Here is a 17,698-nt window from a genome sequence, read left to right on the forward strand (position 1 = left end):
GGCCCTCCACACCCACGGACAGGCGGGTGCCGCCCCCCCAGAAATTCCGCCTGAGGCAAACGTTTCACCACGCCTCATGGGCGGGCCGGCCCTGATGGGGAGGCAGCGGGGACAGAGAGCAGCACAAAACGGGGCAGACATGTGTACCCTGTAGCTGTGATGTCGAACTTCACAGGAAGCGCCTGCTGATGATGTGCACTGTCAACAATAGCAGCAGGACCTCTCACAAGGTATTGACTTGGAAGGCAGAATTTGCATAAGCAGAAGGTCTCCCAGTGACCTTTGCGAGCTAGCAGGGTTGCCGCGGCAGCAAATGCCACAGGGGGTCAGGGACGGATCTAAACCAAGCTGCGCCTGGGGCAAGGTCAGGTTTTGGCGCCTAAACTGCCATTCCCCATCCAGTTTTGGTGCCTAAAGATCAGGTTTTGGCACCTAAACTGCCATTCCCCATCCAAATTTTGCCACCTTTTTAAGAATTCAACAAACTGCGCCTGGGGCAAGAGATCGGTCTGCCCCCCCCCCCCTAGATCCGTCCCTGCAGGGGGTGGAGTTTATGGATTAATTGTATATTATATAGTTTATTAACCACTTCCCGACCGCCGTATATACAATTGGCAGCCGGGAAGTGGACCCCGCAAGGACCGCCGTATAGACAAATGGCGGCGGTCCTTGTAGGGGCATGGGCGGCGCGATCGCGTCATCCGTGACGCGATCGGCCGCCGGCGCCTGGCTCCGCCCCCTCACGCTGTAACCCGCCGGCCGTTCGGAAGCGGCGGCAGGTTACTAGCACCCAGGTCGCCGCATACAAAGTGTATAATACACTTTGTAATGTATACAAAGTGTATTATACAGGCTGCCTCCTGCCCTGGTGGTCCCAGTGTCCGAGGGACCACCAGGGCAGGCTGCAGCCACCCTAGTCTGCACCCAAGCACACTGATTTCCCCCCCCCCCCTGTCCCCTGATCGCCCACAGCACCCCTCAGACCCCCCCCCCTGCCCAACCCCCAGACCACTGTTTGCACCCAATGACCCCCTAATCACCCATCAATCACTCCCTGTCACTATCTGTCAACGCTATTTTTTTTAAGCCCTAAACTGCCCCCTGCTCCCTCCTGATCACCCCCCCACCCCTCAGATTCTCCCCAGACCCCCCGCCCCAGACCCCCCCCTGTGTACTGTATGCATCTATCCCCCTGATCACCTGTCAATCACCTATCAATCACCTGTCAATCACCCATCAATCACCCCCTGTCACTGCCACCCATTAATCAGCCCCTAACCTGCCCCATGCGGGCAATCTGATCACCCACCCACACCAATAGATCGACCGCAGATCCGACTGGAGGTAGCAGATATCAGCACGCACTGCAGCTAGTTTACCATCAGTACAACCACAGAGTAACACCTTATACTGTACATACTGGGGGTAGCAGAGATCAGCACACACTGCAGCTAGTTTACCATCAGTACAGCCACAGAGTAACAGCTTATACTGTACACATTAGAGGTATTAGCGATCAGCACACAATGCAGCTAGATTACTATCAGTACAGGCACAAGTAACAGCTTATACTGTATATAATTGAGGTAACAGATCAGCACACATTGCGGTTAGTTCACCATCTATGGCGGTGAGTTGGGCGCAGGGTGAGCCACTAAATATGATCTCACCTCCAAGTCATGGCAACTTGGAGGGCAGGGCCGGTCCTGGACATTCTGCTGCCTGAGGCAAAGATCGTAAAGGCGCCCCCCCCCCCCCCCCCAATATTTCTACATAACATTACATCCCCCACACAACCGACCGTGTCCGTGAAGGAAAGCCTGAGTGACGCAGCAAAGTGAGTGACTGACTCACCAGGGATTGGGTCTCCCTCCGGGTCTGGCGGCGGCGAAGGGCGGGCATCCGCTTCCAGCATGCATCCTGCACTGGCAGGAGACAGACGGCTTCGGTCTGCGGCGGGCATGCTCCATCTCGGATCTGAGGGATCTCGCGCTGGGCCAGTGAGCGGCGGCCGGCGGCAGCCAGCCAGCCTCATCATCATCATCGTCACGGTCACGTCGGCGGCGCTCGCTGCTCAGTGACTGACCGTGACAATCAGCCGCAGCCAGGGCAGCAGAGTGGGCGGCAGCCGCCGCCATCAAATCAGCAGGCTTAGGCACTAGGCAGCGTCACCAGCGTGCAGCCTTGGAGGAGACAGGAGAGGCTGCAGAGCTCGGAGTCGTCGGACTCGGAGGCCGGCAGCAACAGTGCAGTTTCTAGGCTAAAATGAACCCAGGGCGAGGGTGTAAAAATTGCGCCCCCCCCCCCCCGGTATAGGTAGCCAGCTATAGGTCCCCCCCGAGTATAGGTGGCCAGGCATGGGTGAGCCAGTAAAGTTGCCCCCAGTATAGGTTAGCCAGGTAGTTGCCTCCAGTATAGGTAGCCAGTATAGTTGCCCCCAGTATGTTAGATAGGCAGGCGCCCCCCCCCCCCGGTATAAGTTAGATAAGTAGGTGCCCCCAGTACAGGTTAGCTAGGTAGGTGCCTCCAATATAGGTAGCCAGTATAGTTGCCCCCAGCATAGGTTAGATAGGTAGGTACCCCCAGTATAGGTTAGTTAGGTAGGTGCCCCCAGTATACGTAGCCAGTATAGTTGCCACCTGTATAGGCTAGCTAGGTAGGTAGGTGCCCCCAATACAAGTTAGATAAGTGCCCCCAGTATAGGTTAGATTAGGTCGCTGCCCTTCAGTATATGTTAGATTAGGTAGGTGCCCCCAGTACAGGTTAAATTAGGTAGGTGCCCCCAATATAGATTAGATAGGTAGCTGCCCCCAGCATAGGTTAGACAGGTAGCTGCCCTCCAGCATAGGTTAGATAGGTAGCTGCCCCCCAGTATAGGTTAGATAGGTAGCTGCCCCCCAGTACAGGTTAGATAGGTAGCTGCCCCCCAGTACAGGTTAGATTAGGTAGGTGCCCCCCAGTATAGGATAGATAGGTAGCTGCCCCCAGTACAGGTTAGATTAGGTAGGTGCCCCCCAGTATAGGATAGATAGGTAGCTGCTCCCAGTATAGGTTAGATAGGTAGCTGCCCCCCAGTATAGGTTAGATAGGTAGCTGCCCCCCAGTACAGGTTAGATTAGGTAGGTGCCCCCCAGTATAGGATAGATAGGTAGCTGCCCCCAGTACAGGTTAGATTAGGTAGGTGCCCCCCAGTATAGGATAGATAGGTAGCTGCCCCCAGTATAGGTTAGATAGGTAGCTGCCCCCAGTATAGGTTAGATAGGTAGCTGCCCCCCAGTGTAGGTTAGATAGGTAGCTGCCCCCCAGTATAGGTTAGATAGGTAGCTGCCCCCCAGTATAGGATAGATAGGTAGCTGCCCCCCAGCATAGGTTAGATAGGTAGCTGCCCCCCAGCATAGGTTAGATAGGTAGCTGCCCCCCAGTATAGGTTAGATAGGTAGCTGCCCCCCAGTATAGGTTAGATAGGTAGCTGCCCCCCAGTATAGGTTAGATAGGTAGCTGCCCCCCAGTATAGGATAGATAGGTAGCTGGCCCCCAGTATAGGATAGATAGGTAGCTGGCCCCCAGTATAGGTTAGATTAGGTAGGTGCCCCCAGTATAGGATAGATAGGTAGCTGCCCCCAGTACAGGTTAGATTAGGTAGGTGCCCTCCAGTATTGGATAGATAGGTAGCTGCCCCCAGTACAGGTTAGATTAGGTAGCTGCCCCCCAGTATAGGATAGATAGGTAGCTGCCCCCAAAACAAGTTAGATTAGGTAGGTGCCCCCCAGTATAGGATAGATAGGTAGCTGCCCCCAAAACAGGTTAGATTAGGTAGGTGCCCCCCAGTATAGGATAGATAGGTAGTGGCCCCCAGTATAGGTTAAGTAGGTAGGTGCCCCCTCATAATGGCCGAGGGGGGAGCCGGAGCCGCGGTGAGGGCAGCCCGACCTCTCCCTCCCTCTCCCCGGGCCGCCCTCCATGCTCCCCCCTCGGACTGCAGGCAGCAGAGTTAGCGCGCAGGGAAGCGCTGCTGTACACAGCTGTTACTCAGCTCCCTGGATCCGATCGCCGCTCCCGCCCTGCTGGTCTCCTCTCTGCAATGTAGCCGCTGCTGATACACACGCGGCTGCTTCCTGTTTACACAGGAAGCAGCCGCGTGTGTATCAGCCGGCTAGGCAATGTAGCCGCTGCTGATACACACGCGGCTGCTTCCTGTTTACACAGGAAGCAGCCGCGTGTGTATCAGCCGGCTAGGCAGAGAGGAGACCAGCAGGGCGGGAGCGGCGATCGGATCCAGGGAGGTGAGTAACAGCTGTGTACAGCAGCGCTTCCCTGCGCGCTAACTCTGCTGCCTGCAGTCCGAGGGGGGAGCATGGAGGGCGGCACGGGGAGAGGGAGGGAGAGGTCGGGCTGCCCTCACCGCGGCTCTGGCTCTCCCCGCTATCACAGCCACGTCATCTGGTGCTGCCCCTCCACTTCCTGCCGCCTGAGGAACCCGCCTCACCCCGCCTCATGGGCGGGCCGGCCCTGTTGGAGGGAAAAGTAATTTGGGGTCCGCCGAGGAATTACCCTGTGTACATGCCGTGGACTATAGCAGTGCCCAACTCATGAGCTACGCTTCAGGTGCCAAGATAAACGGTTTCTTGGTGTCACCGACTATGGGATGGGGATGGAGGAGTGGATAAAGGGGGGACCCACTTCTGTGATTATATCAACCACACTTTAATATCGGAAGGGGGGAAGGGGGGGGGGGGGGTGGTTATTGGCCATGCTCTATTATATGGGGCTGAAAGAGCGGTGCTACATTGGACACAAGGGAGGAGGGAGGGTGAAACATTCTCTATATAAGTACTATATATATGTGTACATGCACATCACAAAGGCACACATACATTCACACACAGACACACATACTGTACGACACACACACATTTATACTGTGCACAGATATGCCACACATACAGCACGCAATGCATACATACAAGCAGCGATTTATACGTGGATCCAGATATATGCACACATAAAAAAGCAGTGCAGGAGGATCATTTTGCACAGCAATCACAGTGCCTGCCCTGTCCTAGCCCAGCACAAAGTTACTGAGCTGTGCTTCTGAGCCAAAACTTTCCCATTTGTTCACTAAAACTACGGAACAGACAGCCTAAAATGAGCAGCACATCCCAGCCAGTACGTGTGCTGTACACATATCTGGCAGTGGCACCCATGTCTCCTCTCCCATCTACCTGTTCCTGCAAGGCTGGCTCCACTCCAACAGAGCGATCCATCTCTGCTCTGCTTCCAGGACCCCCCTGCCTGCTTAGAGGGGGGGCGTGCCGCTTCTGGCCCTGCCCCCTTTGTGATCCAAATCACTCATTTTGATGATTTGACTCACAAAAGAGATCTGAATCATTCATGATCCAGACAACACTCACAGCACACAGTGCATACACACAAGCAGCCATTCATACACAGGTCCATACACATGCACACATACATATTGCATACATACAGCAGCACCTCCAGCCAGGGCCGGTCCTGGACATTCTGCTGCCTGAGGCAAAGATCGTAAAGGCGCCCCCCCCCCCCCCCCAATATTTCTACATAACATTACATCCCCCACACAACCGACCGTGTCCGTGAAGGAAAGCCTGAGTGACGCAGCAAAGTGAGTGACTGACTCACCAGGGATTGGGTCTCCCTCCGGGTCTGGCGGCGGCGAAGGGCGGGCATCCGCTTCCAGCATGCATCCTGCACTGGCAGGAGACAGACGGCTTCGGTCTGCGGCGGGCATGCTCCATCTCGGATCTGAGGGATCTCGCGCTGGGCCAGTGAGCGGCGGCCGGCGGCAGCCAGCCAGCCTCATCATCATCATCGTCACGGTCACGTCGGCGGCGCTCGCTGCTCAGTGACTGACCGTGACAATCAGCCGCAGCCAGGGCAGCAGAGTGGGCGGCAGCCGCCGCCATCAAATCAGCAGGCTTAGGCACTAGGCAGCGTCACCAGCGTGCAGCCTTGGAGGAGACAGGAGAGGCTGCAGAGCTCGGAGTCGTCGGACTCGGAGGCCGGCAGCAACAGTGCAGTTTCTAGGCTAAAATGAACCCAGGGCGAGGGTGTAAAAATTGCGCCCCCCCCCCCCGGTATAGGTAGCCAGCTATAGGTCCCCCCCGAGTATAGGTGGCCAGGCATGGGTGAGCCAGTAAAGTTGCCCCCAGTATAGGTTAGCCAGGTAGTTGCCTCCAGTATAGGTAGCCAGTATAGTTGCCCCCAGTATGTTAGATAGGCAGGCGCCCCCCCCCCCCGGTATAAGTTAGATAAGTAGGTGCCCCCAGTACAGGTTAGCTAGGTAGGTGCCTCCAATATAGGTAGCCAGTATAGTTGCCCCCAGCATAGGTTAGATAGGTAGGTACCCCCAGTATAGGTTAGTTAGGTAGGTGCCCCCAGTATACGTAGCCAGTATAGTTGCCACCTGTATAGGCTAGCTAGGTAGGTAGGTGCCCCCAATACAAGTTAGATAAGTGCCCCCAGTATAGGTTAGATTAGGTCGCTGCCCTTCAGTATATGTTAGATTAGGTAGGTGCCCCCAGTACAGGTTAAATTAGGTAGGTGCCCCCAATATAGATTAGATAGGTAGCTGCCCCCAGCATAGGTTAGACAGGTAGCTGCCCTCCAGCATAGGTTAGATAGGTAGCTGCCCCCCAGTATAGGTTAGATAGGTAGCTGCCCCCCAGTACAGGTTAGATAGGTAGCTGCCCCCCAGTACAGGTTAGATTAGGTAGGTGCCCCCCAGTATAGGATAGATAGGTAGCTGCCCCCAGTACAGGTTAGATTAGGTAGGTGCCCCCCAGTATAGGATAGATAGGTAGCTGCTCCCAGTATAGGTTAGATAGGTAGCTGCCCCCCAGTATAGGTTAGATAGGTAGCTGCCCCCCAGTACAGGTTAGATTAGGTAGGTGCCCCCCAGTATAGGATAGATAGGTAGCTGCCCCCAGTACAGGTTAGATTAGGTAGGTGCCCCCCAGTATAGGATAGATAGGTAGCTGCCCCCAGTATAGGTTAGATAGGTAGCTGCCCCCAGTATAGGTTAGATAGGTAGCTGCCCCCCAGTGTAGGTTAGATAGGTAGCTGCCCCCCAGTATAGGTTAGATAGGTAGCTGCCCCCCAGTATAGGATAGATAGGTAGCTGCCCCCCAGCATAGGTTAGATAGGTAGCTGCCCCCCAGCATAGGTTAGATAGGTAGCTGCCCCCCAGTATAGGTTAGATAGGTAGCTGCCCCCCAGTATAGGTTAGATAGGTAGCTGCCCCCCAGTATAGGTTAGATAGGTAGCTGCCCCCCAGTATAGGATAGATAGGTAGCTGGCCCCCAGTATAGGATAGATAGGTAGCTGGCCCCCAGTATAGGTTAGATTAGGTAGGTGCCCCCAGTATAGGATAGATAGGTAGCTGCCCCCAGTACAGGTTAGATTAGGTAGGTGCCCTCCAGTATTGGATAGATAGGTAGCTGCCCCCAGTACAGGTTAGATTAGGTAGCTGCCCCCCAGTATAGGATAGATAGGTAGCTGCCCCCAAAACAAGTTAGATTAGGTAGGTGCCCCCCAGTATAGGATAGATAGGTAGCTGCCCCCAAAACAGGTTAGATTAGGTAGGTGCCCCCCAGTATAGGATAGATAGGTAGTGGCCCCCAGTATAGGTTAAGTAGGTAGGTGCCCCCTCATAATGGCCGAGGGGGGAGCCGGAGCCGCGGTGAGGGCAGCCCGACCTCTCCCTCCCTCTCCCCGGGCCGCCCTCCATGCTCCCCCCTCGGACTGCAGGCAGCAGAGTTAGCGCGCAGGGAAGCGCTGCTGTACACAGCTGTTACTCAGCTCCCTGGATCCGATCGCCGCTCCCGCCCTGCTGGTCTCCTCTCTGCAATGTAGCCGCTGCTGATACACACGCGGCTGCTTCCTGTTTACACAGGAAGCAGCCGCGTGTGTATCAGCCGGCTAGGCAATGTAGCCGCTGCTGATACACACGCGGCTGCTTCCTGTTTACACAGGAAGCAGCCGCGTGTGTATCAGCCGGCTAGGCAGAGAGGAGACCAGCAGGGCGGGAGCGGCGATCGGATCCAGGGAGGTGAGTAACAGCTGTGTACAGCAGCGCTTCCCTGCGCGCTAACTCTGCTGCCTGCAGTCCGAGGGGGGAGCATGGAGGGCGGCACGGGGAGAGGGAGGGAGAGGTCGGGCTGCCCTCACCGCGGCTCTGGCTCTCCCCGCTATCACAGCCACGTCATCTGGTGCTGCCCCTCCACTTCCTGCCGCCTGAGGAACCCGCCTCACCCCGCCTCATGGGCGGGCCGGCCCTGCCTCCAGCTCACAGCACTCTGACACGCTGTCTCCCCTGCACGTGTGTCTGTGTATCTCTTCTATTTCTAGTCTTCACTTTCCCGGGGGAGGGGAGGGGGGAGCTGGACCTGCTTACATTCCAGGACTCTGCAGTTCTGTTATCAGCTTGTTAGTCCACAAAGCTGTAAATGCCGGAGCAGGAAGGAATGGGAAATGTATATCAGGCTCCAGCCTGATCTAAGTCTATTTATTTTTACAGCTAGCAGCTTGTTGCAAACCCCTTCCCCTCTGGTAAAAGTGGTTTGTCCCTGCACACACTGCACTGTAGTGATGGGAATTCCGTCTCTTCTCGGAGAATCGGCTCTTCTGAATCGGCTCCCATTAAAGAGCCTGCTCTTACGGCTCTGAATCGGCTCTTCATTAAATATCACTAGACACCACTCAGAATCGGAGTAAAAGCCCCGCCCCCGTCTCCATGACAACTCCAGACTGCTTCTCTGACTGGGGCAATCCCTACTGCTCTGCTCCTCTCCATACACTCCTACAAGCTGCAAGAGGAGGACTACATCTCCCAGCATGCCTCACCGCCCTATAGTACACAGCAAATCAGAGCTGTGTGGGGCGGCTGAGGCATCGGCTCTTTCAAAACCGAGAACCAGCTGTTGTTGTTCGCAGCAAAGAGCCGGCTCTTAGAGCCGGCTCGTTCGCGAACGACCCATCACTACTGCACTGGCCAAAGACTTCTGACAGGAAGTCAGCGGTCAGCGCTGATCTGCAATGGGGAGACAGTGGGGACAGACAGCAGCACAGAACGGGGCAGACATGTGTACGCTGTAGCTGTGATGTCGATCTTCACAGGAAACGCCTGCTGATGATGTGCACTGTCAACAATAGCAGCAGGACCTCTCATGAGGTATTGACTTGGAAGGCAGAATTTGCATAAGCAGAAGGTCTCCCAGTGACCTTTGCGAGCTAGCAGGGCTGCCGCGGCAGCAAACGTCACAGGGGGTTGAGTTTATGGATTAATTGTATATTATATAGTTTATTGTGTCTAGTTAAAAATGGCGCTGGCAAAAAAATGGCGCCCCCTTCGCCCGATATATGTTTAAAACTATATTTATCGTTTTAAAGGTTAAAATAGTGCAGACCTTTTGAACGAAATTTATCATTTTAAAACTTTTTTTTTTGTCCTGCCTGAACGATATTTATCGTTTTAACCCTTGCTTTGCTGCCGTTTGGAAAATATCTGCCCGCCGGCTTTAATGTTTAATAGCAAAGCCCCCTTAAAAGCTAAAAACACCAAATTTGCAGGGAATGTTAAGAAGAAAATTGTGAACAAGTGGAAACATTTTTTTTTCAAAAAGACCTTATAGTTTTTGAGAAAATCGATTTTGAATATTCTTCTTCTGACCGTGGGAAAATTAAACGCCCGCCGACTTTAGCGGTTAATAGCAAAGCCCCTTTAAATGCCAGAAACACCAAATGTGTAGGGAATGTTAAGAAGAATAGTGGGAACACGAAGAAAAAAAATTGTTCAAAAAGACCTTATAGTTTTTGAGAAAATCGATTTTAAATCTTCAAAGAGGAAATGTATCTATTTAAATCGCGTACTGACATTTCCGTGGAAACTTTTTCCGCCGACTTTAGCAGTTAATAGCAAAGTCCCCTTAAATCCTAGCAACACCAAATTTGCAGGATATGTTAAAAAGATACTGGGAAACAATATTTAAAAAAAAAATTGAAAAATTTTATTTATTTATTTTTTTAAATTAAAATTTGTGGGTTATGTTCAGAGTGTGGGAAATTTTTTGAAAAAAATGACGTGGGGTCCCCCCTCCCGAGCCTCTGTAACCCCTTGTCTCCCATGCAGGCTGGGATAGCCAGAATGCGGAGCCCCGACCGACTGGGGCTTCGCACCCTGAGCTATACCAGCCCGCATGGTCCATGGTATGGCGGCCAAGCCTTCCTCTCCCCCCCGGAGCCCTTGTCCAATCCATGGACAAGGGGCTCTTCCCCACCTCCGGTGCCCCAGGAGGAGGTGGGGGCGACGACTCCCTTGGGGGGGGTTCATGGTGGGATCTGGGAGTCCCCTTTAAGAAGGGGACCCCCAGATGCCCACCCCCCTCCCAGGAGAAATGAGTATAGGGGTACTTTGTACCCCTTACCCATTTCCACAAAGGGTTAAATGAAATAAAAACACAACAATGAGAAAAGTCCTTTAATGTTCTAAATTAACCAGAAATACTTACCTGTACCTTTAAGAGAAAAAGCCCACGTCAATTAGGTCCCATGACAGTATCCTCTATCTTGCGACCTTCTGTTACATGTTGATTGAAGATCTCCGCCGCCCCGACGCCACACACGCCGCCTCCGCCGCACTGCTCTTAGCTATACTTAATATAGCTAAGAGCAAAAATCATCTTTAAATTTTAGCTCCAATGGTCCCCATTGGTTCCTTAACAGACCAATGGGGATCAGGAGGATCCCCATTGGTCGATAAGGAACCAATGGGGAGCCTTGGAGCCAAAATTTAAAGATGTTTTTTGTTCTCAGCTATACTTAGTATAGCTGAGAGTTGCGTCTAGGCATCTATATAGACGCATTAGCGCTAGCTGCCGCTGCCCTCCCTGCCTCCCCCTACCTGTCACCCTCACCCATGCTGGCACCCAATCAAGATGTATCAGAAGATCGCAAGATGGAGGATACTGTCGTGGGACCTGATTGGCGTGGGATTTTTTTCTTAAAGGTACAGGTAAGTATTTGTGGTTAATTTAGAACATTAAAGGACTTTTCTCGTGGTTGTGTTTTTATTTCATTTAACCCTTTGTGGAAATGGGTAAGGGGTAAAAAGTACCCCTATACTCATTTCTCCTGGGAGGGGGGTGGGCATCTGGGGGTCCCCTTCTTAAAGGGGACTCCCAGATGCCACCATGAACCCCCCCAGGGAGTCGTCGCCCCTGCCTCCACCTGGGGCAAGGGAGGCGGGGAAGAGCCCCTTATCCTCCATCTTGCGATCTTCTGATACATCTTGATTGAAGATCTCCACCGCCCCGACGCCACACACGCCACCTCCGCCGCACTGCTCTTAGCTATACTAAGTATAGCTGAGAGTTGCGTCTATAAAGACGCATTAGCGCTAGCTGCCGCTGCCCTCCCTGCCTCCCCCCACCTGTCACCCTCACCCATGCTGGCACCCAATGCACCCATGGGTGCCAGCATGGGTGAGGGTGACAGGTAGGGGGAGGCAGGGAGGGCAGCGGCAGCTAGCGCTAATGCGTCTATATAGATGCATAGACGCAACTCTCAGCTATACTGAGTATAGCTGAGAACAAAAAGCATCTTTAAATTTTGGCTCCAAGGCTCCCCATTGGTTCCTTATCGACCAATGGGGATCCTCCTGATCCCCATTGGTCTGTTAAGGAACCAATGGGGACCATTGGCGCTAAAATTTAAAGATGCTTTTTGCTCTTAGCTATACTAAGTATAGCTAAGAGCAGTGCGGCGAAGGCGGCGTGTGTGGCGTCGGGGCGGCGGAGATCTTCAATCAACATGTAACAGAAGGTCGCAAGATAGAGGATACTGTCGTGGGACCTAATTGAGGTGGGATTTTTTTCTTTAAGGTACAGGTAAGTATTTCTGGTTAATTTAGAACATTAAAGGACTTTTCTCGTTGTTGTGTTTTTATTTCATTTAACCCTTTGTTGAAATGGGTAAGGGGTACAAAGTACCCCTATACTCATTTCTCCTGGGAGGGGGTGGGCATCTGGGGGTCCCCTTCTTAAAGGGGACTCCCAGATGCCACCATGAACCCCCCCACAGGTAGTCGTCGCCCCCACCTCCTCCTCTGGCACCGGAGGTGGGGAAGAGCCCCTTGTCCATGGATTGGACAAGGGCTCCGGGGGGAGGGGAAGGCTTGGCCACCCTCCCCCCCCGAAGCCCCCCTATACCATGGACCATGCGGGCTAGTATAGCTCAGGGTGCGAAGCCCCAGTCGGCCGGGGCTCCGCATTCTGGCTATCCCAGCCTGCATGGGAAACAAGGGGTTACAGAGGCTCGGGAGGGGGGGACCCCACGTCATTTTTTTCAAAAAAATTCCCACACTCTGAACACAACCCACAAATTTTAATTTTAACCACTTGCCGACCGCGCACTCATAACGCGCGTCGGCAAGGTGGCAGCTGCAGGACCAGCGACGCAGACTTGCGTCGCCGGCTGCAGCCTAATTAACGAGCGATCGCGCGGCTGTAGCCGCGCGATCGCTACGTCATACTATTCGGCCCCCATGTGACTTCAGCCCGCCGGCCAATCAGCAGCGCCGGCGGGCTGTAAAAATTCAAAACCACCAATAGAACGCGTATAATACAGTTTGTTTAGGTAACAAACTGTATTATACTGCCTGCCTCCCGCTGGTGGTCACACTTAGCGATCGACCACCAGCGAGGAGTGCAGGCATAGTATCAGCACACACACACACACATTAGGAGCCCCACAGACCCCCCGATCACCCGCAGCACCCATCAGACACCCCCCTGTACCCCCCTGCAGCACGCAGATCAGACCTAACCAACCCCCATATCACCCATCAATCAATCCCTGTCACCACCTGTCACTCCTATTGATCAGATCAGACCCCTAACTACCCCTTAGGGTTATCTGATCACCCCCCACCCCTTCAGATCTCCCCCCCGACCCCCCCCTGTATACTGAACCTATCTATCTCCCCTGCATCTGTCTATCTCCCCAGTGATCAGCTGCCAATCACCTATCAGTCACCTGTCAATCATCCCTTGTCACCACCTGTCACTGCCCCCCATTAGATCAGACCCCCCAACTGCCCCTTAGGGGTATCTGATCACCCCCCACCCCTTCAGATCTCCCCCCCCCCCCCCCCGTATACTGCATCTATCTATCTTCCCTGTAATTGCCCGCTGATCAGCTGTCAATCACCTATCCGTCACCTGTCAATCATCCCTTGTCACCACCTGCCACTGCCCCCCATCAGATCAGACCCCCAACTGCCCATTAGGGGCTTCTGATCACCCACCCACCCTTTCAGATCCCTCCGAGACACCCCCCCTGATCACATCAGCAGTCCATTGTTTACATCTGTTTTTCCCTGTAAACACCCACTTATCACCTGTAAATAACCCATCTATCACCCCCTGTCACCACCTGTCACTCCTATCCATCAGATTAGACCCCCAACTACCCCTTAGGGGTATCTGATCACCCCCCCACCCCTTCCGATCCTCCCCACACCGTCCTAGTTCATTGATTGCGTATATTCTCCCCCCTGCCATTGTGTATCTTATCTCCTGTCTGTAAGGCTTGATTGTGCTTTGTTTGGCTACAATTGTCTCAATTGCACTGTGATTGGCATCGATTGTCGTGTGATTGGCTTCGATTGTCACGTAATTGGGCTTCGATTGTCGCGTGATTGGCTTCAATTGCCCGTAATTGGTTTTGATTGTGCCAATTGCCCACTGATTGGCTGTTTTGCCCTGTGATTAGCATCGATTGTCGTGTGATTGGCTTCAATTGTCACGTAATTGGTTTTTGATTGTCACGTTATTGGATTCAATTGGTCCGTGATTGGCTTTGATTGCGCCGATTGCTGTAATTGTGTTGTAATTGTCTCGTGATTGTTTTTGATTATTTGTGATTGCTCTCTGATCCCCAACCCCCCCCCCCCCCCCCTCACCATCACTATCACTATCCTAGTGATCTAAAAACTTTTTAGTATCACTAGTGGTAACAAACAGTTAGGGCAGTTAGCTAAGCAAAAGGGTTGTTAGTGTCAGTTAGTGCTCAGCCCACTGCACCACAGTCACTAATTAGCGTCATCACTGTCGCTAATCAGCATTGGTACTATATAGTATCTGTAAGTGATTATTAGTGATCACAGTCAGATCTATATTAGGGTCTCTAGGATCCACAAAAAAGCGCAGTGTTTGCCCGATCAGACCTGATCGTTCGCCTGCACTGCGTTCAGCCCGCCCCACCGCAGTGACAGAAATTTCTTTTTTCTGATCACTGCAAAAAACACTGTACACAAGCTGTGGCACTGTAAACATCAGTTTTGATTTTTTTTATCTAAACTCAGTGACCACAGCTTTCTACCTCTCAAGTACTCCCTTTCGCTAGGTAGGTGCTCTTTTCCTGGGTAGTCTCAGAGGAATACCTCCTAAATTTAGCAGGCCACCATGGCAAAAAAGAGGTTTTCCAATGAAGACATCTACAGGTACATGGACCAGTCGGATGAGGATGATTGGGTCGACTTATTCGACGAATCTTCGGGTTCAGAGTACGATCCTGTAGACAGCAGTGGCTCTCTGACCGATAGTTCCGATGACGAGGTTGAGGTCCCGGCTAGAGCCAGGCGTACCACACCCCATGTCACTGGACTGCAGGTGGCGGAAGATCAGTCTCAAGGGCAGCAGAGTGGCGTTGATCTGATTTTTCTTGGTGAGGCATGCACCAGCAGCGCAGCATCTCCTGGACCTATCAACACCAGTACTTCCGCAGAAGACCCTGATGAAGTGGCGGACACCATCCTGGAAGTAGAAACTGGTTCGGTGGTACGTGAATTAAGATCCGATCCGCAGCCACCAAGTAGACGGGCCCGTACTCCCATTGGTTTTCCAGAGGTGCTGGCAAACCCTGATTGGCATTCCCCTGATCCCGCCGCACCCATACTGCCCCCTTTCACCGCCCAGTCTGGAGTCCAGGTGGAGACAGTTGAACTAGGATCGGCCCTAGACTTTTTTGAACTGTTCCTCACCCAGGATCTCCTTGACTTAATTGTGGCTGAGACCAACCTATATGCCACACAATTTATAACCGCCCATCCGGAAAGCTGCCACGCCCAGCCTTTTCGGTGGAAACCACTCCAAGTTTCCGAACTTAAAATTTTTTTGGGCCTTCTCCTCAACATGGGTATTACTAAAAAAAATGTATTGCGCTCTTATTGGTCTACACGCCAAATACATAACATGCCCGTGTTCTCTGCTGCCATGTCCAGGACGCGATTTGAGATCATCCTGCGCTTCCTGCATTTCAATGACAACGACACCTGTCATGAAAGAGACCACCCAGCTTATGACCGGCTCCACAAAATTCGGCCCCTCATAGACCACCTGTCATCCACATTTGCAGATGCTTATACCCCTGAACAGAACATCTGTGTAGATGAGTCCCTCGTACATTTTACCGGGCGCCTTGGCATCAAACAGTACATCCCAAGCAAGCGCGCCCGGTATGGGGTGAAACTGTATAAGCTCTGTGATAGGGCCACAGGCTATACATCTCGTTTTAGGGTCTATGAGGGAAAAGACTCAAAATTGGAGCCGGTCGGATGTCCTGACTACCTGGGGAGCAGTGGAAAGATTGTGTGGGACTTGGTGTCACCCTTGTTCCAGAAGGGGTACCATCTTTATGTGGACAACTTTTACACAAGTGTGGCCCTCTTTCAGCACTTAAAGTTAGAAGGAATCCGATGCTGTGGCACCGTGCGGCCTAGTCGCCGGGGCTTCCCCCAACAGCTCGTTAACACCAGACTTCAACGGGGGGAGAGGGCCGCCTTGTGTACCGATGACTTGCTCTCGGTGAAATGGAAGGACAAGAGGGACGTTTACCTTCTGTCTACCATTCACACAGACACGACAGTACAAATTACACGGGCAACAGAGGTCATTGAAAAGCCCCTCGCCGTCCACAGCTATAATGCCAACATGGGAGGGGTGGACTTCAATGACCAGATGTTAGGGCCCTATTTAATTTCCCGGAAAACCAGACGCTGGTATAAGAAAGTGTCTGTGTATTTAATTCAATTGGCGATGTACAACAGCTTTGTTCTCTACAGTAAGGCTGGGAGAACTGGATCTTTCCTTCAATTCCAGGAAGACATTGTTTCGGCACTCCTCTATCCAGAAGGTGACAGAGCCCAACCCCCAAATGCAACTAGCCGGCTGCATGGAAGGCATTACGCCTACCCGATTCCCAGTACCCCAACTCAACGCAACCCCAGAAAAAGATGTCGTGTCTGCAGCAAGGCTGGAATAAGGCGTGACACCCCCGTTTACTGTCCCCGCTGTCCTGACCAGCCTGGCCTATGCCTAGGGGAGTGTTATGAGAGGTACCACGAGAAGGCACACTTTTAGAACCTAGGGAACTACAGACACAGCAGTAGGCACACAAGGGTCTCTCAGTGCTATTTCACACTGGCGCGATGCGTTAGGGCAAATTGCCTAGCAAAAGTCACACTTTGCGGTCCCCCCCTACGCCGGAAGTGCTTGACTTAACGCTAGTGCATGCCTACGTTACTGCGTGGCTTCTGCGGCAATTTGGGTCGGCCCGGAAGTCATGTTAGTCTACGGCGACGCAGTTAATTACTAGGCCGAATGCTACTCTTGTGGTATTCCCTGAAGATCTATTTTGGGCGAGACGGTGCGGCGGGCTCGACCGACCGGATAGGCCAGTATGCAGTGTGAACCCAAACATCAGGTTTTGAGAGATCCAAATACACTGGCCTGCCAGAAACCTCTCCTTTCACTTGGGACAGAATGCATAATGTACTTCGCCACATATCTGTGCGATTTGCACTTTGCACATTGACCCATGGGGGAGGAGAAGTTTATCCTCAGCTCGCAGGTAAAAAAAAAACAAAACAAAAAAAACAGGTAAGCAAAAAAGTTAATATTTGGTTACCAATGTTATTGTTTGGTTTGAACATATTTAATAAAGTTTAAAAAGTTAATGTTATTGAAGTGCTTTGCTGCTTGCTTGCTTTTTTTTTTTTTTTTTTTTTTTCTTCTTCTTCTCTCTTTTTTTCCAACCGACCAATCAGCTGCAGCACTGATGATGCATCCTGACAGAAGCATTGCGCTTCTGTCAGGTTACACAAAATCGGTGCATGCAGCGCTGTAGGACGAGATTTCTCCTCCACAGTAAAAAAGATACGTTTGCCGAGGCATATGGGCCAAGGTGTGGTGTTGGGGATTCATATGCTTTGGCAAGCACTTTGTATCAAAAAAGAACTCAAGCAATGATTTCTCCATTCACATCGATCAATGTGGATGAATAAATCAGGATTGCCTGGGCATACGAGCTGGTGGGTTTGGATTTTTGGGGTGGCAGCTCCTATGTCCAGGCGGACGCCTTCCCCTCCTTTTTGTTTTTTTCGTTTTTCTTCTCTCTTTTTTCTATCCAGACCGACCGACCGACCAATCAGCTGCAGCACTGATGGTGCATCCTGACAGAAGCATTGCGCTTCTGTCAGGTTACACAAAATCAGTGCATGCAGCGCTGTAGGACGAGATTTCTCCTCCACAGTAAAAAAGATACGTTTGCCGAGGCATATGGGCCAAGGTGTGGTGTTGGGGATTCATATGCTTTGGCAAGC

Source organism: Hyperolius riggenbachi, chromosome 9, assembly GCF_040937935.1.
Source record: "Hyperolius riggenbachi isolate aHypRig1 chromosome 9, aHypRig1.pri, whole genome shotgun sequence".
Classification (NCBI taxonomy): Eukaryota; Metazoa; Chordata; class Amphibia; order Anura; family Hyperoliidae; genus Hyperolius; species Hyperolius riggenbachi.